We start from the raw sequence: 24,208 nt of genomic DNA, 5'->3' as shown, positions 1-24,208 counted from the left end.
TTACTGGAATGCCTCTTAAGTTTCTGACTCTCAATACTCGTGGACTCAATCACCCAGCCAAGAGATTCTCCCTATGGAAGGAAGCGATAGCCTCTAAGGCTGACATCTTAATTGCTCAAGAAACCCACTTCCAAAATTCTGAAGCCAGCAAATTTTTTCACAAAGACTTCCTGCGCTAGTTTTTGGCTAACTACTCTTCCAAAAAAAAAAAACAGGGTGTTCCTATTGCTATTAAAAACTCTGTCACATTCACCCTACATTCCTCTACTGTTAAAGAAGGTGGACGGTTCATTAAGGCCCATACACACGATAAGAAAATCTGTAGAGAAAATTCGATTTTCGGATTGTTAGTATGGTGCTTTCGACAGCCAACTCCGACTTTTCGGCTGACAAAATCCTGATGTGCAGGTTATAAAATTTTTGTCGTCCGTAATACAACGTCCGATTTTCATCTCATTAGTACAGATTTCGACGGAAAAAAAATCTTAAGAGCAAGACTAGGCATGCTCAGAGACGAAAGAACACATACAAAACAATCCAACACATGACACCACTTCTGAAGTAGAATTCTGTCGTACGGGGAAAATTCGTATGAAAATAACCTCTTCACTTTCCACATCAGACTAGCATGCCACAAAAAAACGGACGACAGATCATTCAATAATCTGACCATGTGTACGGGGCTTTATTCTAGTGTGTGACATCAATGGTAATCGTTATATGTACGTTAAACAGGAACAACAAGTAATAAAACAACGTTACGGGGAGAAAAAGAAAATACTACTGTGCAAATGTTATTGGCAGAGTGCAGTATAAATATGCCATTTATGTGTTTGAACATAATTCTACTTTACCCACTTATGGACCGCTACACACAGATATACTGCGGCAGGGCTGCCCTCCTGCGCAAAATCACGTACCTGTAGGTGATTTCGTACACAGGGTCTGAGGTGCGTGTACGCACCGGCTGTGACCTGCTCCTGCTGTGATTGGACACATCAGCAGGTCTGGCGGACGCGATGTCCGCCAGGATCCGCCGATCGTTCACAAGCAAAGCAGAACAGTTAAGCCACCCCCACACAGTTAGAAAACACTCCCTATGAGCACACTAAACCCTTTGATCGCCCCTGATGTTAACCTCTTCCCTGTGACTAGTATAGTGAGAGTGAATATTTTTAGCACTGATCACTATATTGGTGTCATTGGTCCCAAAAAAGTGTCAAAGGTGTCAGTTAGGTGTCCAATTTCTCCGCCGCAATGTCGAAGTCTCGCTAAAAAGCGCTGATCACTGTCATTACTAGTAAAAATATTAATAAATAAAAAATTTTATAAACATATTTTGTAAACGCTATAACTTTTGTGCAAATCAATAAATATATGCCTATTGGGATTTTTTTTACCAAAAATATGTAGCAGAATACATATTGTCCTAAATTGATAAATAAATTAGATTTTATTTCCATTTTTTTTATTGGGCATGTCTTATAACATAAAGTAAAAAATATTGTTTTTTTATTTCAAAATTGTCTGTCTTTTTTTGTTTATAGCGCAAAAAATAAAAATTGCAGTGGTGATCAAATACCACCAAAAGAAAGCTCTATTTGTGAGAAAAAAAGAATATGCATTTTATTTGGGTACTGCATTGCACGCCTGCACAATTGTCAGTTAACCACTTGCCGACCGCCGCACGACTATTTACTGTGGCGGTCAGCCCCTCACAGGCAAAGCGACGTAGGACTATGTCGCTAGCCTGTGAGGCTCTAGGGAGCGAGCGCGCGCCGCCGGCGCTCCCGCTCGCTCGCGGACCCCCCCCCCCCCCCGCGTCCGTTACAGCGGGAGAAAGGCAGGCGGCTAATGTAAACACAGCCGCCTGTCATTGTTCCCTGTGTAAGAATGGAGATCATACGGTTCTGCTATGTAGGACTGTTGATCTCTGTTCTTACACCTCAAGCCACATCCAATCACAGTTAGAAGCATGCCCCTAGGGACACACTTAACCCCTCCTTCTCAAATAAAGTTAACTCCTTCCCTGCCAGTGTCATTTTTACAGTAACAGTGCATATGTATAGCACTGATTACTGCAGTAATGTCACTGGTAACCCCAAAAGTGTCAAAAATGTCAGACAAGGGTCCGATCTGTCTGCTGCAATGTCGCAGTCCCCCCAAAAAAAATCGCAGATCGCCGCCATTACTCGTTAAAAAAAAAAAAACAACAAAAATTACAAAAATCTTTCCCTTAGTTAGTAAACGCAATAACTTTTGCGAAAACCAATCAAAATACGCTTTTTGCGATTTTTTTTTTACCAAACATATGTAGCATAAAACAAATTGGCCTAAAATGTTAAAAAATTTCGATTTTTACATTTTTTTGGGGGAATTTCATATAAAAAAATGTGAAAAATATTGTTATTTTTGCAAAATTGACGCTAGTTTTTTTGTTTATAGCGCATGAGTAAAAAATTGCACAGGTGATCAAATACCACCAAAAGAAAGCTCTGTTTGTGGGAAAAAAAGGATGTCAAATTAGTTTAGGTACAGTGTCGCACGACCGCACAATTGTCCGTTAAAGTCACGCAGTGCCGAATCGCAAAATAGGCCCTGTTTAGGAAGGGGGTAAAATCTTCTGGGGCTTAAGTGGTTAAAGTAATGTAGTGTTGTATCCCAAAAAATGGCCTGGTCATGAAGGGGGGTAAACCTTCCAGGCTTAAGTGAGTAAGCTGCGTTGAGAAGCATGCTAAACTGCATATAAGATGCAGTGTATGTGTAACCTATATGGAGTGTAATGTAAACCTATAAACTCTCCACCTGCATCACAACTCCAAAGATGCTAGCAGCATTTCTCAAAAACACACTACTATAAAACAAGTACACACTGAATGTTGCATTCAAAATAATTGTATATAAATGCAATAGCTGTATAGGAGAGCATCAAAGGATCAGTAAAGTGCTTCCAACCATTGAATCATAAAATGGCTCATAGCATCCAGTCTAACAATACAGCATATCAACCACTAGGTACAGAGGAGTATTTGTATCTCAGACTTTATTCAGCTTCTGTACATCTTTCCGTTCCTTAACCACTTAAGCCCCGGAGGATTTGGCTGCTAAACGACCAGAGGGTATTTTGCGATTCGGCACTGCGTGACTTTAACGGACAATTGCGCGGTCGTGCGACGCTGTACCTAAACGAATTTGGCGTCCTTTTTTTCCCACAAACAGAGCTTTCTTTTGGCGGTATTTGATCACTTGTGCGATTTTTTGATCACGCGCTATAAACAAAAAAAGAGCGTAAATTTTGCAAAAATAGCAATATTTTTCCCTTTTTTTTATATGAAATTCCCCCAAAAAAAAATGTAAAAATCAAAATTTTTTAATATTTTCGGCCAATTTGTTTTATGCTACCTATGTTTGGTAAAAAAAAATCGCAAAAAGCGTATTTTGATTGGTTTGCGCAAAAGTTATTGCGTTTACTAACAAAGGGAAAGATTTTTGTCATTTTTGTTGTTTTTTTTTTTAACGCGTAATGGCGGCGATCTGCGATTTTTTTTGCGGTACTGCGACATTGCGGCGGAAAGATCGGACCCTTGACTGACATTTTTGACACTTTTGGGGTTACCAGTGACATTTCTACAGTAATCAGTGCTATATATATGCACTGTTACTGTAAAAATACACTGGTAGTGAAGGGGTTAACTTTATTTGAGAGGGAGGGGCTGTGTGTGTCCCTAGGGGCGTGATTCTAACTGTGATTGGCTGTGGCTTCAACTGTATGCAGAGTGATCAATGGATCTACATAGTAGATCCATGTGATCAGCTCTCATACAGAGAGGAGAATGACAGGCAGCTTGTTTACACAAGCTGCCTGACTTTCTCCCTCTCCCCCGCCGATCGCAGAGTGGCCGGCGGCGATCGGGTCCGCCGGTCACGCGCGCGGGGGGGTCCGTGACCACGCGGGAGCGGGAGCGCGCCTCCGGCGGCGCGCGCTCGCTCCCTAAACCCTCACAGGCGAGCGACGTAGACCTACGTCACTTTGCCTGTGAGGGGCTGACCGCCGCCGTAGATAGTCGTGCGGCGGTCGGCAAGTGGTTAACCAATTCTGGACCAGAAGGTTTTACCCCCTTAATGACCAGGCCATTTTTTGCTATACGATACTGTGTTACTTTAACTGACAATTGTGCGGTTGTGTGACACTGTACCCAAATAAAATTGATGGGTTTTTTTCCCCACAAATAAAGGTTTCTATTGGTGGTATTTGATCACCTCTGCAATTTTTTTCTTTTTTTTTTTGTGCTATAAACACAAAAAAAAAACAGCGATTTTTAGCGGGACTGCAATATTGCGACGGACAGATCGGACATATAATTGACATTTTTGACACTTTTGGGGGGACCAGTGACATTACTACAGTAATCAGTGCCAAAAATATGCACTGTTACTGTAATAATGACACTGGCAGGGAAGGAGTTAACCCTGGGGTGATCAAAATGTTTAATGTGTCCCTAGGGGCTGCTTTCTAACTGTGTGGGGGATGGGCTTGCAGCATGAACACAGAGATCTGTGTTCCTAAATAAGAGGAGCACAGGATCCCTGTGTTCATTACTGACAGAACAACGGTCTGCCTTGCTTATAACGCCATTATATCTCCAGGGGAAGCGATCATGGGTGCCCGGCGGACATCGCGCCCACCGGATCCACTGATTGGCTCTCCCTGTAGCCTATCAGTGCATGCGCGCCCCACTAGCGATCCCGCGAAGCGACGTACAGGTAAGCCGTTTCACAGGACAGAGCCGACCTGCCACCGTAAAACTACGGCGGCTGGTCGGCAAGTGGTTAATATAAACATGCAAAGGTGATGCGCTTCTACCACCATGCCCCTAACCAAATAGGTCTTATAACTTTTACTACAAATATAAAAAAAAAAAATCTCAAAAACTCAAAACATCTAGTGTAAATTAGAGTGCAGAAATACGCTTTCTAGGAATCTCTATTTATCTCCAATTGTGGACATTTATTCTCATCTAGGACAATCACCTATGAATACTATAAGCAATCTGTAGATACGCTATAGCCCTAGTCTTTCTGTTCTTTACAATGGAGCTTTCAGTAACTGTAAATGTCTTCATGAATACATTTTTAAAATCTTGACATGTCACACAATATACAATAGAATTATAGAATTTACATTAAACGCTTGCTGACTGCCCTATAGAAGTTTTACTGCTATGGCGTGGCCGTTGTGCGCAGGATCACATATAAATACATGATCCTGCACCTCCGAGTAGCCGGCACCCGCCAGTCGTGCAGTACAGGGGCAGAACGACAGTCTCCCTATGTAAACAAGGCAGATTGCCGTTCTGTCAGAAGGGAAGACATGGATCCTGTGTTCCTGCAAAGCAAGGACAAGGATCCATGTCTTCCCCTAGTAAAAGCACCTCCCACACTGTAAAAAAAACACTGGTTAGGCACACAGTTAACTCTTTGATCGCCCCTGATATGAACCCCTTCCCAGCAAGTGTCATTTGTACAGTGACAGTCCATTTTTTTAGCATTGATCACTGTATTAGTGTCACTGGTCCCAAAAAAAAGTGTCACAAGTGTCATTTAGTGTCTGACTGTCTGCCGCAATATCGCAGTCCTGATACAATATTGCAGTCCTGATATAAGTCGCTGATTGCTGCTATTACTAATAAAAAAGAAATAAAAATTCCAGTATATATCCCATAGTTTGTGGACACTATAACTTTTGCGCAAACCAATCAATATATGCTTATTTTGATTTTTTTACCAAACATTTGTAGCAGAATACATATTGGCCTAAATTGATGAAAATTTTTTTTTTTTTCAAAATTGTCAGCTTTTTTCGTTTATAGAGGAAAAAATAAAAAATGCAGAGGTGATCAAATACCACTAAAAGAAAGCTCTATTTGTGGGAAAAAAGGACATAAGTTTTGCTTTGGTACAGCGTCGCACAACCGCCAATTTGTCAGTTTAAGTAACGCAGTGCCCTATCACAAAAGAATGGCCTGGTCATGATGGTTAAAACTTCCAGAGCTGAAGTGGTTCTTGGGCTCTAGCTCAGTGACTTTTTTTATAGACTGAGATGATGTCATTAGACTGCTGCAGAGAGGAGGAAGCATTTCCTTAGTTTCCTCTCCCCCCTGTTTTCTAAGCAGTATTGCTACTCCATGCTGCCACCTTGGAATCAGGAGCTGGCTTTCACTTTCTTGCTTTAGCTTGGTTCTTGTGGCCCTGCAGACTTCTAAAATGTATAATATTCCATGAGCCGGGGGGAGGGCCAGCAGACTTCTAAAATGTATAATATTCCAGGAGTCGATGGGAGGGCAAGCAGACTTCTAAAATGTATAATATTCCAGGAGCTGGTGGGAGGGCAAGCAGACTTCTAAAATGTATCATATTCCAGGAGCCGGTGGGAGGGCAAGCCGACTTCTAAAATGTATCATATTCCAGGAGCCGGTGGGAGGGCAAGCAGACTTCTAAAATGTATAATATTCCAGGAGCAGGTAGAAGGGCAAGCCGACTTCTAAAATGTATAATATTCCAGGAGCTGGTGGGAGGGCAAGCAGACTTCTAAAATATATAATATTCCAGGAGCCGGTTGGAGGAAAAGCAGACTTCTAAAATGTATAATATTCCATGAGTCGGTGGGAGGGCAAGCAGACTTCTAAAATATATAATATTCCAGGAGCCGGTGGGAGGTCAAGCAGACTTCTAAAATGTATAATGTTCCAGGAGCAGGGAGAAGGGCAAGCCGACTTCTAAAATGTATAATATTCCAGGAGCTGGTGGGAGGGCAAGCAGACTTCTAAAATGTATAATATTCCAGGAGCCAGTGGGAGGGCAAGCAGACTTCTAAAATGTATAATATTCCAGGAGCTGGTGGGAGGGCAAGCAGACTTCTAAAATGTATAATATTCCAGGAGCCGGTTGGAGGAAAAGCAGACTTCTAAAATATATAATATTCCAGGAGTCGGTGGGAGGGCAAGCAGACTTCTAAAATATATAATATTCCAGGAGCCAGTGGGAGGGCAAGCAGACTTCTAAAATGTATAATGTTCCAGGAGCAGGTAGAAGGGCAAGCAGACTTCTAAAATGTATAATATTCCAGGAGCCGGTGGGAGGGCAAGCAGACTTCTAAAATGTATAATATTCCAGGAGTCGGTGGGAGGGCAAGCCGACTTCTAAAATGTATAATATTCCAGGAGCCGGAGAGAGAGCAAGCAGACTTCTAAAATGTATAATATTCCAGGAGTCGGTGGGAGGGCAAGCAGACTTCTAAAATGTATAATATTCCAGGAGACGGTGGGAGGGCAAACAGATAAATAAGGAAGCTAGATGGTGCTGAACTAAAAGGAGATATTGAAAAAAAATAAGAAAGAAAGAAAAATAATAAATAAGTATTTGTGTAATAGAGAGAGCAGAGAAAAAAAAGAAAAACAAATGGTTGAAGGTCCAGTTTAACATGAAAAAATATTTCTAATGCCAGTTCCACTTTAAAATAAAATTGAATTAAACAAAGTAATAATCATAGGAAACATTTTTAATGTTTTCAGTTCTATAACCCATAGCAACCACTCATTATTTGTTCTAAGATGGGTATGCTGCAAAGAAGTTATTTGACTGGAAGTCATGGATTATACACATAAAGTTATTTAGCCTTTATTTGTTGTTTTATATTTAGTTATTAGTACATCAGTGCCTGTGTGACCGAAACCTAAACCGTTGTAGCCAGAAATGTTCTCTAACAAGATGATAACACTGTTCATAAGTGAGCAATAAAATTGAACACGATCTTTCCTATCTAATTAGCTTCATCTTAAAATAGTCTAGAGGACGCAGATACCCAAAAGGATATTTCGGCTTTAATAAAGATATTATTGAAAAAACAAAATAAAATTCACAAGTCATTTTAAAGGAAACCAATACTGCGGGAACATGTGGTCTACAATTGTTTACCATTACTTTTAACCACTTCAATACTGGGCCCTTTCACCCCCTTCCTGCCCAGGCCAATTTTCAGCTTTCAGCGCTGTCACACTTCGAATGACAATTGCGCAGTGATGCTACACTGTACCCATATAACATTTTTATAATTTTTTTCACACAAATAGGGCTTTCTTTGCTTTTTTTGGTGGGATTTAATCACCACTGGGTTTTTTTTTTATTCCTTACTAAAAAGAAAAAAGGAAAAAGACAGAAAATTTTGAAAAAAAAAGTTTTTCTTATTTTCTCTCAGTAAATTTTGAAAAAAGTAATTTTTCTCCTTCACTGATGTGTGCTGATGAGACGGCACTGATGGGCACTGATAGGCTGCACTGATGGTCACTGATGAGGTGGCACTTATGGGCAATGATGAGGTGGCACTGATGAGGAGGTACTAATATGCCACACTGATGGGCACTGATAGGCGGCACCAATGAGCACTGATGGGAACTGAAAGGTGGAACTGATGGGCACTGAGAGGTGGCACGGATGGGTAGCGCTGATGGGCACAGATGGGAATAACTGATGGGCAGCACTGATGGGCACTGACGGACGGCACTGATGGACACTGTGGGCACTGATTGTAGGCACTGATGGGCACTTTTTTTACTTGAATGTAGTCAGGGCACTGATGATCGGTGCCCTGATTGCCTGTCCTAGACTCCTCTTTGAGGAGAAGCCACTGATCGGCTCTCCTCGCCACACACTCTGACAGTGTTAGGCGAGGAGAGCTGGTAAATGCCACTTCCTCATTTACATGTAACCGGCTGTGATTGGACACAGCCGATCACATGGGTAAAGAGCCAAGTCATTGGCTCTTTACCAAGATCGGGGTCGCGGTTTACTAGGAACACAACGCGGCCATGATCGTCCGACTGTGCATTCCCACGGGCGCGCGAGAGTGGCCATTCTGGGGCACCGTAATATGACGTAGTCCCAGAACGAAAGCTGCACCGTTCCGCCGTCATGTGACGGTGGGCAGGCAGCAAGTGCTTTAACTATTAGTGAATTTCATTCTTACCCTTTAGTTTTAATACTATATTCAAGAATAAAAAAAAATTATAGGTGGAGTTGGGCTTTACCCTGCTGCATACTAGTTCTCTGCCTGACTTAAAGCGTTTGTTACCCCAACACTTCACATTCCTGATATGTGGCTGCTGTACCATGTACTTGTATGAGAAAGTGTCCTGTTCTCATTGTATTGCTTCCTTTATGTGAAATCCCTGGTGTTCCTACCAGCCCCTCTGCTTTCCTATTAAAATCTGATCATACTAAGCAGGTGAGCGCACCATGGTCAGTTCTCTAGCTCTGCTGGGAGCACGGTGTACTCTCTACCAATGATCAGACTTGTCCTGACACGCCCCCTGCTGCACAGCAATTCACTATAAAGCTCTGTGTACTGCTGTTTCTCCTCCCCTCGGCTCTTATGTCATCCGCTCCGTATGTCCGCATATCATCCCATTTTCAGATGCTATACGGACATAATGTATGTCTATGGGATTGCGGATGTCAGCGGATGACACCGCTGACATCCGATTTTGCATCCGTTCTGTTTTTTAAACGGAAGAAAAATAGGGTTCTGTTCCGTTCCAAAAAATGGAACAGAACTGAAAGGACGAAAATCGGATGTCATAGACATTTATTATGTCCGTATATCACCCGCAAATGGATGGGATGATTTATGGACATACGGAACGTCCGTGTGAAAGAGCCCTAACACATCAATGGTGTTATTGGTCGGATCTCTAAAAAAAGGGAAAAAAGCCTATAAAAAGAAAATGAATGCGGCCACCACATCTAATGATTGGTAAGCTGCAGTATATTACAGTTTTGGCTTTGGGTTTAATACCGCTTTAGCCCTTCCACAACCCACATCACAAATCTTCACTGCATTGACAAGAAACACTGCCTGAAATGTTTTCAGCTTTTGCCATATCTAGAAATTTACTAAAGCTGTGGCAATATTTAGACACCCAAATCTATCTCCCCACCCCTCAGCTCACTCCATCAGTTTCCTCACACATCATACATTTACTGACAGACATATCAGTCTGGATGTCACACCACTCCCTCAAACTCAATCTATCCAAAACCGAGCTTATAATATTTCCTCGCCCACATGCTCCTTCCCCTGACTTCTCTGTCAAGATCAATGACTCAACTATCAACCCGTCCCCACATACCAGGGTTCTAGGTGAGATCCTGGACTCTGAAATCTCTTTTTTGACTCCACAACCAACCACTGTCCAAAGCTTGCATTGTCAATATCTCCAAAATACACCCCTTCCTAACCAATGACACCACAAAGCTTCAAATCCACTCCCTGGTCATATCGTGCCTCGACTACTGCAACTCCCTCCTCATTGGCTTACCTCTACATAGAATATCCCTCCTTCAGTCCATCATGAATGCTAAAAAAAAAAGGAATAATAACCGCGCTAAAGGAACAGGTAAATTGGAACAGCAGCAACTTCAAGTGTGACCACACCCTAATATATATTGTATATATAAGTCGCGCTAAATATATTAGATGGAGATGTGAAGTCCATAAAAAGTCCAAAAATTTATTGTTGATAAATTCCAGGATCAAGCTCCCTTAAGGGTATGTGCTTACCAGATGAAGGTAAGGAAAAGGCAGTCTCGCTGCATGGAAACTTGTCACCTTGACAGTAGATCCAAGCCTCTATGATCGGTCAACTCAGTGGACATAGGAACATGAAAAGCAAAAGATACCGCAATAGCGTAAAACCCAACAAACAATTTTAATTGTGACTATCACCACAGGTGTGGGTAAATAAGGATTGTGATGTGAAATAACCTCCACCACAATAATAATGAAATAAGTTAAGTCATGCAAAAAATAAGGGAATTTAAGATAAATACCCCTTACCAGAAAGGTTATGGGTTAACACCTTAAGTGATTGAAATATATCTCGGTTGGAGTTGGAGTCATCCACCTTACCAACCGTTCAGTGTCTGCTACTCCTCTCTGCCAATCCCTCCACTGGATTCCACTTACCCAACAAATGAAATTCAAAATATTAATAACAACTTATAAAGCCATTCACAACTCTGCCCCCAGCTATATCAATACCCTAGTCTCAAAATACCATCCTAATCATTCTCTTCATTCCTACAAAAATCTCCTGCTCTCTAACTTCCTTGTCACCTCCCGTTCCCTTCCTTTAGAACTTCCTACCCCAATAGGTTTGGCTATCTGCTACTCCTACTTTTAGTATATCCCTGAAAACCATCCTCTTTAGAGAAGCCTATCTTGCCCCTACCTAACAACTGTACTTTTATTTTCTCCATCAACTCATCCCCCACAGTTATTACCTTTTGTGTCATGTGACCCTACCTTTTAGATTGTAAGCTCTAATGAGCAGGGCACTCTGATTGTTACTGTATTGAATTGTATTGTAACAGTACTGTCTACCCTCATGTTATAAAGTGCTACACTAGTGCAAAACTATTGGCACTATATAAATTTTGTATAATAATATTAATAATAATAATAATAATAATAATAATGTCAGGGGAACAATTTCCTCTTCCAATTACTTTTTTTAATATATATATTTTTTTTAGTTGTGTTATACTCTTCCGTAATACCTGAATCAGTTTGTCTGTTTAGTGGAGCTAATTGAGTATAAGAGTACCCTGAATTACTTTTCATTGTTTGACTTAATACTTATGCACACATGTCTGTTGTGCCACTTGAAATTGTGATTTTGCTCATAAACTTTTATTACGCCCGTTTACACATGACCCTTGCTTTACGGGCTGGAAACATGATATCCTTTATATACAGGTTCTGATGAGAAGAGCCTGAGAGGTTGTAAAGAAAGACAAACAGATGTGAGTAATGGGAGGTGTGAATGTTAACTGAACAGATCTATCATAGATTTAAATATACAAATTAAATATATGCTACATACTATAAATCAGGCTGGTGTTAAAAGAGCTAAACAATGCACACCATTCTGGATTTTTTTGTTTTTCTATTTTTTTTTTTTTTTGCTGTCTTTTTAATCCCTTCCACTTTGAGCTCATACAATATGTAAATGTTTTTGAATGATAGAAACACACATACACTATAAAACCAAAAGTATGGGGACACCTGCCTTTACACGATCATGAACATTAGTGGCATCCCAGTCTTAGTCTGTAGGGTTCAATGTTGAGTTGGTCCACCCTTTGCAGCTATAAAAGCTTCAACTCTTCTGAGAAGGCTGTCCCCAAGGTTTAGGAGTGTGTCTTTGGGAATGTTTGACCATTCTTCTAGAAGCACATTTGTGAGGTCAAGCACTGATGTGGACAAGAAGGCCTGGCTCGCAGTCTCCGATCTAATTCATCCCAAACGTGTTCTATCGGGCAGTCAGCCGCTGCTGGGCAAAGCGACATAGACCTACGTCGCTCACCCAGAAGCCTGTAGGGGGCAGGCGTGCGTGGCCGGAGGTGCGCTCCCGCCCCTGATCATTCCCTGCCTTCCCCACGCGTGTGACCGGCGGATCCGATGTCCGCTGGCCACTCGCGATCTTCCACAGGAGAGGGGGAAGGACGGACGGCTGATGTAAACACAGCCGTCTGTCATTCTCCCTGATGTAAGCACAGAGGCTATGCGATCCTGATATGTAGGATCGTATGTCTCTGTGGTTACATAACAAGCCACGCCCCCCCACAGCTAGAATCACGCCCCTAGCGATACATTTAACCCACTGATCACCAATAAAGTTAACCCTTTCCCTGCCAGTGTCATTTTTACAGTAACAGTGCATATATATAGCACTGATTACTGTAGTAATGTCACTGGTACTCCCAAAAGTGTCAAAAATGTCAGTCAGGGGTCCAATCTGTCCGCCGCAATGTCAGAGTACCGCAAAAAAAAAACGCAGATCGCCACCTTTACTAGTTAAAAAAAAAACAATACAAATTACATAAATTTTCCCGTAGTTAGTAAACGCAATAACTTTTGCGCAAACCAATCAAAATACGCTTATTGCGATTTTTTTTACCAAAAATATGTAGCAGAAAACAAATTGGCCTAAAATGTTAAAAAATTTTGATTTTTACATTTTTTTTTTTTGAGAATTTCAAAAAAAATGTCAAAAATATTGTTATTTTTTCAAAATTGTCGCTCTTTTTTTGTTTATAGCGCAAAAAATAAAAATTGCACAGGTGATCAAATACCATAAAAAGAAAGCTCTGTTTGTTGGAAAAAAAGGACGCCAATTTAATTTGGGTACAGTGCCGCACGACTGCACAATTGTCCGTTAAAGTTACGCAGTGCCGAATAGCAAAATAGGGCCTGGTCTTTGAGCAGCCAAATCCTCTGGGGCTTAAGTGGTTAAAAGGTTTTGGCTACTATTCTTTTTATAAGTACAACTGCTTGAACTTAACTAACTTATTAATTAATCTTTTTCGGGCACCATTTCCTTCTAGTGTTTCACACAATGTCCTTAAATGGGTAGAAAGAAAATGTGATCAAGGAGCTGCTTAATAGCTTTTGTCACCTTAACCAGCCACAGTACTCTACACCACCACAAATTCTGAACTAACTTTAAATCTAGCAGCACCCCTGACCTGACCTTACAGTGTATAAACATTACAACCTGACAAGTAGCCTCTTCAGAAGTGTCAGCAGTGGCATATCCCACATCCATAAGTCATGGAGGGAGGGTTTGTTGGTTTCATCATCAGTTTCAGTTACATATGAGTAGCGCTACTCCCGTAGGACCTGCAGGAGAAACTATCTAGGTCTTCCCAACTCATTCATGCTTTCTCCAAAGGCCAGTCTAGGTGATGTTGTTTTTGTTGTTTTTATTTTTAGAGAACTTGGATAAGAATGACGGAAGTGGCGGGATACTCCAAAGATAACAACTATGTACAACTGAGGACTTGGTTTTCCTTTCTGAGCAAGCTTTAGTGAAGCCTGGGCTTGTAACAAACAGTAGACTTCAGCTTAAAGAGGAAGTAAACCCTCCTCAGGAAGTTGTACCTATAGGTAAGCCTATGATAAGGCTTACCTATAGGTACTGTAAATATCTCCTAAACTTGCACCGTTTAGGAGATATTTACCTTTAATGGAGCCAGTGACGTCACTGGCGCATGCGCTCTGAAGGAACGGCTGATCGTGCCGTTCCTTCAGAGCCCCGTGCCGTGACCGTCGGCTCCCGCGCGCGTGCGCGGGAGTGACGTCACCGCGGCTCCGGCCAATCAGATGGCCGGATGCCGCGATCCCGGAAGACGGGCGACATGTCATGTCGCCCGTCATACAGGTAAGAGAGCGGCACGGCGGGGGCTCGTTCTAAGGTAAGTATTTCATAATGAGCTAGTATGCGATGCATACTAGCTCATTATGTCTTTCTCTTGCAGGTTGTAAAAAAAAAAAAAATTTTTAAAACGAGTTTACAACCTCTTTAAGTAGTATTAGAGCCATTAGAGCAAAGTCCCCTTAAGTATGAACGTGTCTGAACAGAGCTCTTTTGGACACCAGTCTGTGTCCCCTTTCATAGACTCACAAGTGACTATAACTAGGCACCAGAGGGGTAACTAGAGCTCAAGGTTCCCAAGATCTTGCAATGGCTGTACTCACAAGTAGGGATGGGCCGAACACCCCCATGTTTGGTTTGCACCAGAACATCTTGAACAGGGAAAAAGTTCTAGCGAACATGCAAACTCTATTAAAGTCTATGGGACACAAACATGAAAAATCAAAAGTCCTCTATTTAAAGGTTTATATGCAAGTTATTGCCATAAAAAAGTGTATGGGGCCTGGGCACTGCCCTGGGAGACATGTATCAATGCAAAAACATTTTGTTTAAAAGAATCATTTTTAAAGGAGCAGTGATTTTATTGATGCCTAAAGTAAAAAAAAAAAAAATGAAAAATTCCTTTAAATATCGTGCCTGAGGGGTCCCCTTAATGTGCCTGTAAATTGGTGCATCTGTACAATGTATGGAGCCTGCTGCAGCAATACTGGCATTTCTAAAGGGAAAAAAGGTCATTTAAACTTGCTCCCGGCAGCAATACAGATAAAAACAATGAAAAAAATGGCGTAGGATCCCACCAGTCCATACCAGGCCCTACGCCAAAATAAAAAAAAAAAAACGGCGTGGGGTCTCCCTCAAAACCCACACCAGACGCTTATCCAAGCATGCAGCCTGGCGCCCCTCCCCCCCTGAACCATACCAGGCAACATGCCCTCAACATGGGGGGTGGATGCTTTGGGGCAGAAGCATTTTGTCCCCATGTTGACAAGGACAAGGGCCTCTTCCCGACAGCCCTGGGCTGTGGTTGTTGGGGTCTGCGGGTTAGGGGCTTATCAGAATCTGGATGCCACTTTACCAAGGGGGCCCCCAAATCCCCCCCTATGTGAATGAGTATTGGGTACATAGTAAGTGTAAAAAATTTAAAACCACAGAAGTTTTTTGACAAGTCCTCTATTAAAAAGAAAAAAAAATAATGACCCTTGATGTAAATCTATCGTCAATCACAATGATCGCGGGACCCGAAAAATATTTAAAAATTTTAAAAACGCTTTGCCACTTAAGAGGCTACCCGCCGTATGCTTCAGCTTTGACAGTTCTTTTATAGGCAAGGGATGGGGCCACTCGGCTACGTCACTTTCTGACATTACATGACACCATGTGACGTCAGAAGGGGCCGCTGCCACTGGATGATGTAACCAGGTGGCCCCGCCCTTTGCCTGTAAAATAACTGTCAAAGCTGATACCAATTCACATGGGGGGGGCGGAATCTGGAGGTCCCCTTGTTAAAGAGGGCTTCCAGATTTCCGGAAAGCCCCCCACCCGCAGGCCCCCACAACCACAGCCCAGGGTTGTTGGGAAGAGGCCCTTGTCCCTATCAACACGGGCACCCCAAAGCACACTCCCCATGTTGAGGGCAAGCGGCCTGGTATGGTTCAGGAGGGAGGGCGCTCACTCATCCCCCCCTTTCCTAGCCTGCCAGGCTGCATGTTCGGATAAGGGCCTGGTATGGATTTTTGGGGGGACCCCACTCCATTTTTTTTTTAATGTTGGCGTGGAGTTCCCCAAAGAGCCTGGTATAGATTTTGGGGGGCGACCCCATGCCATCTTTTTTGTTAAATTCTGTCTGTTCCCCTAAACCACTTAAATACAGGCACTTTCACCCCCTTTCTGCCCAGATCAATTTTCAGCTTTCAGTGTTAATTGGCATCTATGGGAAATATTGGTCAGCTTGACATGGCACTGCTCCCCGTCTTTAACATTGTCGTCTATGGGAAATATTGGTCAGCTTGGCATGGCACTGCTCCCTGTCTTTACATTGGTATCTATGAGAAATATTGGTCAGCTTGACATGGCACTGCTCCCCATCTTAACATTGGTGTCCATGGGAAATAATGGTCAGCTTGAAATGGCACTGCTCCTGAACCATAAGTGACAGGGACACCAAACTTGGGGAGCACTGAGAGGGGACCCAGGACTACGACATATCAATACATTTCAAAGTGGAGTATGCCTGTACACTGCACTGACTGCATTAAACTGACTGAACTCACTATTCACTAACTACAAGCCTAATTTCCATTGTCACACACTATACATGGCTGCCGTGTAAGCAACAGCGTTATATAGTGTGGGGTGTGGACTTAGCCCCTGAGCCATGATTGGCTAAAGGCACAATCATGGCTCTGACAGGACATTGTGAGGTGACTGGCCAAATAATGCAGGTCAGGTGCATGTTTTGGCCAATCACAAGCACTTATGCATTGCAATTGCGCAGTGCATTATGGGGCGCTCGTTGGCAGGTGAACTTCCCACCGAGCACCACATTTGTTCTTGTTTTGTATGTATTCTTTTGTTTCTGTGCATGCATAGTCTTGCTCTTATGATTTTTTTCGGACAGAAACTGTACTAATGAATCAGAAATCGGACGTTGTGTTCACTTGCTATAAAAATGTTATTGTCAGATCGTTCGTTGGATGCAATTTTACTTCCAATCCCCCCCTCCTCCTTCCGGTGTTCGCTTCCCCTTTCTGTTTTAACTGACCTTCTTTTCTTCCATCTTCTTTTTCCCTATTTTTATTTAACTAGTTTTGTTCTCCTATGGGTCTTCCCTAAAGGCACTGACCAACCTTCATGTTCTGCACTGACAGATCGCCATCCACATATTATAGGTTTCATCAGACTCGAGTTTCAATAGCACACGATAGTCACATCTCTTCTTTCTTTTTCCTCAAACACAGGTTCTCAAGTGCCTCATTTTTATTTTGCTTTATACCAGGGCACTTTCATCCTGAGTTTCTCACCATTCATCAATATTTCCTGGTTCAGATACTAAGCTGTTTATTTGATATACCACCTTGTTGGACACCTGTGATATTTTGTGTATATCCACACTGTGACTTTTCCCAGTTCTAACTTGTATGTCTACAAGTTGAGGTTTGTTAGTACGGGCTGCGCCATTGTCATTGCACTGTTTCATTGTACATCCTATTTTGCCCCCTTTCTTTCTCTCAGGGATAACTATTGTTTGATGTTTTTGTTTTGTATGACTTCTTACTATCCTCAATAAATTTGAACCTAAATATCTTTATCTCTTGGCTTTGATTTTTTTTTGTCCTGCAGTTTTCACTCAAGGGAACTTCTACATTTAAATGTTTATGTCTTACGCTGAACTAGTTTCATGTTAACTTAAAGTGGTTGTAAAGGCAGAAGGTTTAATCATCTTATTGCATTAACCACTTAAGCCCCGGAAGATTTTACCCCCTTCCTGACCAGGGCCTATTTTGCGATTCGGCATTGCGTGACTTTAACGGACAATTGCGCGGTCGTGCAACGCTGTACCTAAACCAATTTTGACGTCCTTTTTTTCCCACAAACATCGCTTTCTTTTGGTGGTATTTGATCACCTGTGCGATATTTACTTTTTGCGCTATAAACAAAAAAACAGCGTCAATTTTGCAAAAATAACAATATTTTTCAATTTTTTTTATATATGAAATTCCCCCCCAAAAAAAAGTAAAAATCAAAATTTTTTAACATTTTGGGCCAATTTTTTTTTTACCATATGTTTGGTAAAAAAAATCGCAAAAAGCGTATTTTGATTGGTTTGCGCAAAAGTTATTGCGTTTACTAACAAAGGGAAAGATTTTTGTCATTTTTGTTGTTTTTTTTTTAACGCGTAATGGCGGCAATCTGCAATTTTTTTTGCGGGACTGCGACATTGCGGCAGACATATCGGACCCTTGACTGGCATTTTTGACACTTTTGGGGTTACCAGTGACATTTCTACAGTAATCAGTGCTATACATATGCACTGTTACTGTAAAATTACACTGGCAGTGAAGGGGTTAACTTTTTTTTGAGAGGGAGGGGTTATGTGTGTCCCTAGGGGCGTGATTCTAACTGTGATTGGCTGTGGCTTGAGGTGTAGGAACAGTGATCAACGGTCCTACATAGTAGAACCGTGTGATCACCATTCCTACACAGGGGAGAATGACAGGCGGTTTGTTTACATCAGCCGCCTGCCTTTCTCCCTCTCCACTGACGATCGCGAGTGACCGGCGGACGATCGGGTCCGCCGTTCCCACGCGCAGGGGGGTCCGTGACCACGCGGGAGCAGGAGCGCGCCTCCGGCGGCGCACGCTCGCTCCCTAGACCCTCACAGGCTAGCGACGTAGCCCTACGTCGCTCTGCCTGTGAGGGGCTGACCGCCGACGTAAATAGTAGTGCGGTGGTCGGCAAGTGGTTAAGATAAAAAAACCTACTGTGTGCAGCAGCCCCCCTCAGCCCCCCAATACGCACCTGAGCCCCACCTTCCTCCAGCGATGTGCACAAGTCCCTCAGCCATCCTGGTTGGCTGAAACACAGCAGTGGCGCCATTGTCTCCCGCTGCTGTCAATCAAAGTCAGTTAGCCAATCAGGAGAGGGGGTGGGGCCAAACCACTGCTCTGTGTCTGAATGGACACACACAGCTGTGGTACGGCAAGCCGCTTGCTGTAAGGGCATTCAACAGGAGGGAGGGGCCAGGAGTTCCGGTAAGGGACCCAGGAAGAGGAGTGTTTGGGTTGCTCTGTGCAAAACCAACTGCACAGGGGAGGTAAGTATAACAAATTTGTTATTTTTAAAGAAAAAAACAAAATGAGACTTTACAATCACTTTAACTTTTAACTTAAATAGATTTATGACAGATTGCATTCAAGATCTTGGACATTCAAGCTGACCCGGCCCACTTTGCAAAAGTAATGCTTAAAATTAAAGAGGAACTAAACTTTGGAGTTTTTGGAGTATTTGCCAAAATGGCATGCAGGGGGCAAAGAACTAGTCATTATCTCACATGCGAATACAGAGCATTGAGACTGCACTCCCCCAGACCAGTAAGTACACTGTTATTTTTTAGGAGTCCATTTAAGACAAATATAACCCCTATAAAGAAGAATATTCCCTATAGCATAGAAAATCTTCACCTTTTGAGTTTAGTTCCAGGCTGATGTCTGCAAGTTATCTGCTGCTGTCAAAATTATTTTACCATACCTATTATTGTACTAAAGTGAGTTCATAACCACACAGTTTCTTTTTTACAGCTGTGGACTATTATATACCAAAATATAGTGCAGTTACTGCCCTCTGCAAAGAAAGAAAAAAATATATATCTAGCATAGAGAAAAAACAGGACATTGTTCACAAATACGAGAAGCCCGCATCACATTTCCCACAAGTCATTATGAGAAATTATAGTAAATGTAATGAATATTCTCATGTCTATATATTTAACAGCTCCCTTCACTATCAGTACCCATTAACATTACATAATTGCATAATTTCACATCTGGGCAGATGTCAGTTCACCATATGCTTACTTATATTCACCTGAAGTGTCAAGCAGGAAGCCTGATTCTGTCTTGCCAGTGCCTATATAGGAATAAAGTTTGACCACCTAAAGTGATGGTTAGGGTTAATGAATTAATTATTTTTATTAAAATAACAAACATGTCTATCTATACTTACCTGCTCTGTGCAATGAAATTGCACAGAGCAGCCTCGAACCTCCTATTCTCGTGTTCCTCGCCAGCACTCCTGGGTTCTCTTCTCTGTCCAGTGCCCCCATGGGAAGCTGCTTCCCATGGGGGCACTCGTGCGTGCTCCCACCCAAGCTCGCTGCTGAGTTCATTGGCACAGACAGCGGGACTCGGCCCTGCCCCTCCCTCGCCATTGGCTTTGTTTTTCCAATGGCTCCCAGTGCCCCAGCAAAGCCAGCAAGACCCGGAAGTGAGAGGAGAGAAGAGCTGCAGACGTGCACAGCACTGGATCGAATGAAGTCTCAGGTAAGTCAGAAGGGGGTGAGGGAAGATGGTGATGCCTAAACATTTTTTACCCTAATACAAGGAATGCATTAAGGTAAAAAATTTTAGGCTTTAGGACCACTTTAACTAAACATCAAAATATCAGATATTAGCATTTAAAAACATTAGGCTAGTTGCACACAGGAGTACTACTTTACTAATGTCTACACATGCACTTCTAAAAAGTTAGCTCTCAGGGCTTAAGTAATCTGGAAAAAGCAGCATGCAATATGTGTGAATATACAAACACAAAAAGTACATAAAAAGTACATAAAAAAGAAATGAATAATTGTGATACTCTTAATAATAATAGTGATACTCTTCAACAAGTATACAAATGTGCATAAACAAAACTGAGTTTTTAAATCAAATAAAATAGATCACAAGAAAGTAAATAGAATTCCATAAGTGTAAAATAAAAATCTCCAGTGTTACTAATCCACAATTTCAGTAGATCACCATCTGTGTGCTGCCTCCATCAAATATAAGAAGTGCACACTCACCAGAACCAGAACTTGCTGTCTAAGTTATGGGACAGGAAAAGAGTGTTCATTCAGTATTCAATGGTCTTCCTTATGAAGATACATCTGATACTCTATGGATGTAGTAAATCTTCCAACGTCACAAGTGAAGTCATTAGGGAAAATGCTCAATCTCCTTAAGCCAGACAGAAGGATCACCAACACCTGAAAAAATTGCTCAATACTACACTAAGAGCAATTTTTTCTGGTGAACCTTCTGTGTGGCTGGATGAGCTTGAGCGGCTTCCCTGATGACTTCACCTGTGAGGTTAGAAGATCTATCACATCCATAGAGTATTAGATGTATCCTCATAAGGAGACCATTGAATACTGAATGCACTTTTGCTGTTCTATAACTTAGACAGCAACTGGTTCTGGTGAGTGTGCACTTCTTATTTGGTGGAGGCAGCACACAGATGGTGATTCACTGAGACTGCAGAGTAATAACACTGGAACTATTTCATTTAAAACTTTTGGACTTTTATTTACTTTATTGTGATCTATTTTATTTGATTTAAAACTCAGTTTTGTCAATGCACATTTGTATACTTGTTGAAGAGTATCACTATTATTCATACAGCACTGTTTTTTCTTTTTTAAACATGAACTTGTTGACAGAAAGTCTGTGAGTAAAAAAATGTGTGTAAAGACCTGAGTAATGCTGAATATAGGCGAGTAAAGGTACAAAAACATATAGACTAGTAGAGACGAGTAAAATTATTCTTTGTAACTAAACCTCCGACCAACAATGTACTTGTGGTCTTCCGTCAATATACGGCTTCCTTGCAGTCAGGAACATAGATACCAAATATTCCAACCGCCCTCCATACAAAGCTAGCCTGACACTTAGCTTGTACTAGAATCACACTTTATTGAACAGTCATACAGAATTTATATACAGCATGGACCTCCCCCCTCGATCATATTACCACACACAGGTCAGGGGTTGCATGATTACATTATCATATGCAGATTAAATTGTATACAGAAACAGAATTAACCTGAATTAATTATCTAGCCATCTGGACAGAACAATGTGGGTTCATTAACATTTAACAATCGGACAGGTAGATTTTAACACAATACACATTCTATCTCAAAACAGACAATAGGACAAGACTGCCAATGACAGTCTGTATGTCTCCTTCATTGAAATACATGGAATACACATTTAGGTGTCACAGACTTCATGGGAACAGGCTATAGGTATCACAGTGTAAAGTGGGATTAAATCTTCACAGTTCTTGAGAGATATTGTTGATAAAGATTACTCTCCCATTTGAAGGTATCCAAACCATTTTCTCAGCGTCCCCCAAGTATCTGTCCCTCACTCTGAGTGGCGATAAGTACCCTCACATTCTTCATTGCCAATGTTGTAATATATTTATTTATACTCACATAAACATGCTTATAGACGAGTAAACACATGTAGATGGGCAAATTACTGCACTCAAATGTAAAACTTTCTATTTTGTTTTACTGTTCTGTACTCAACGCTGTATTACTGATCTTTACTCAGCTGTGTGCATGGCTTCATAGACAACAGTGCATCTCATTTAATTTCAGTAGAAAATGCAGCAAAAAAGCAAAATGCGTACTATTGCTTCTGGGCTGTGCTGCAGGTATAAACAACAACTAACATACACATATGTGTTATTGCTGTGATCATCAAAAGCAGGGAAGTTTATTTTTTGTGTTGTTCTTTGGTGGTAAGTACTATTTTGGGCCAGTTTTCCTTTGAAAATAAAAAATCAGGAGATATCCATAACCATTCACCACCAAATGAAAGCCCAATTTGTCCTGAAAAAAAAAAAATGCGGTATAATCCACCTGCATGCACAAAGTAGTTGTGATGATATGTACGGTTTTACTAATACATGTCAAAGTTGCAAAATTGTGCTTAGGTATTAAGGTTTGTAGCACTACCCCCTTGAGGGTTGCTGGTAATGGGTGTTCTTCAGAACTACCGTGACCCTGCAAACTGTCCAGCCCACCTTACACTTTAGGTTCAGACATAGTGTATACACCTTTAGGTAACACATTGACACAGTATAAATGAGTTTTAACGTTTACTCAATGAATAAGCAAGTGATATTATGACAGTCCGCTAACACCGCATAAACTATCAGGGTTCAACAGGACTGACAGAAAAAAAAAACAACAGATATACAGAATGTGGTACAAAGATTAATGCCGCGCTATGGCAATAAATATAACCAAAAAGTGCTGCTGTGCATAAATCAAAATGATTTAGTGAACTGAAGTGCAAAATGTAAACAGCACAAAAATTGGTGTGGCCAACCTCGTGGGATGGTCAGTGTGACAAAGAATGGAGTGAGTGATAAAAAAAAATTTGAATCTATACAAATATATAAAAATTATTCTCCAATAGTGTGATTACAACCCAGTGATATAAATAATCAGAATAAATATATAAATAAATACAATAAAATGGTGCTAGTTGATAGTCCAAAATGGTGTTGCAATATATTAAACAATAGTCCCAATTATATGTGTTCAGCAAGTAGCCAGTGAAAATTTAAAACGACAGCCAGATAAAGTGCTCAAGTGCTAGAAAGGCAAACACATGCTGCGGTGGTGCGATGCTAAAGTGGCTCCTCTCCCCAAGAGTGATTCCACTTACCGGACGGCGTGGACCCCTAGGCCGTACGGCGTACGGGTCTCACAAGCAGAGTCCGGTATGTAATCCGGGCAGTTATCCTTGAAACCGAGTTGGTAACCAATATGAGTCTCCTAAGTTTTCTCACCGGATAGTGGCCATATAGGGGAAGAAAGGGATACCAAAAGCGTAATCCTGCTACAACACGTTTATTTATATGCAAAACAAAGTATAAAACTCACATTTCGTATGAGAGAAACAAGCGATGGGGTTACAAGGTGGTAGATCCTCTTTGGATGACGGTGCGCTTCGGGGCTTGGCTCCGGCGTGCGTTCCACCGCTGCCGGAAGTGACGTTGCTACGGGCGTAAGCCGGAAATTGCGTTGACGCATTTCGCCAGCCAATGGCGTTCTCACAGACGTATTTGGATTATACGTCTGTGAGAACGCCATTGGCTGGCGAAACGCGTTGACGCAATTTCCGGCTTACGCCCGTAGCAACGTCACTTCCGGTAGCGGTGGAACGTACGCCGGAGCCAAGCCCCGCTGCGCACCGTCATCCAAAGAGGATCTACCACCTTGTAACCCCATCGCTTGTTTCTCTCATACGAAATGTGAGTTTTATACTTTGTTTTGCATATAAATAAACGTGTTGTAGCAGGATTACGCTATTGGTATCCCTTTCTTCCCCTATATGGCCACTATCCGGTGAGAAAATTTAGGAGACTCATATTGGTTA

This window comes from Pelophylax lessonae (assembly GCF_965119305.1).
Source record: "Pelophylax lessonae genome assembly, chromosome: 12".
Classification (NCBI taxonomy): domain Eukaryota; kingdom Metazoa; phylum Chordata; class Amphibia; order Anura; family Ranidae; genus Pelophylax; species Pelophylax lessonae.
This window is presented reverse-complemented; position numbering follows the sequence as displayed.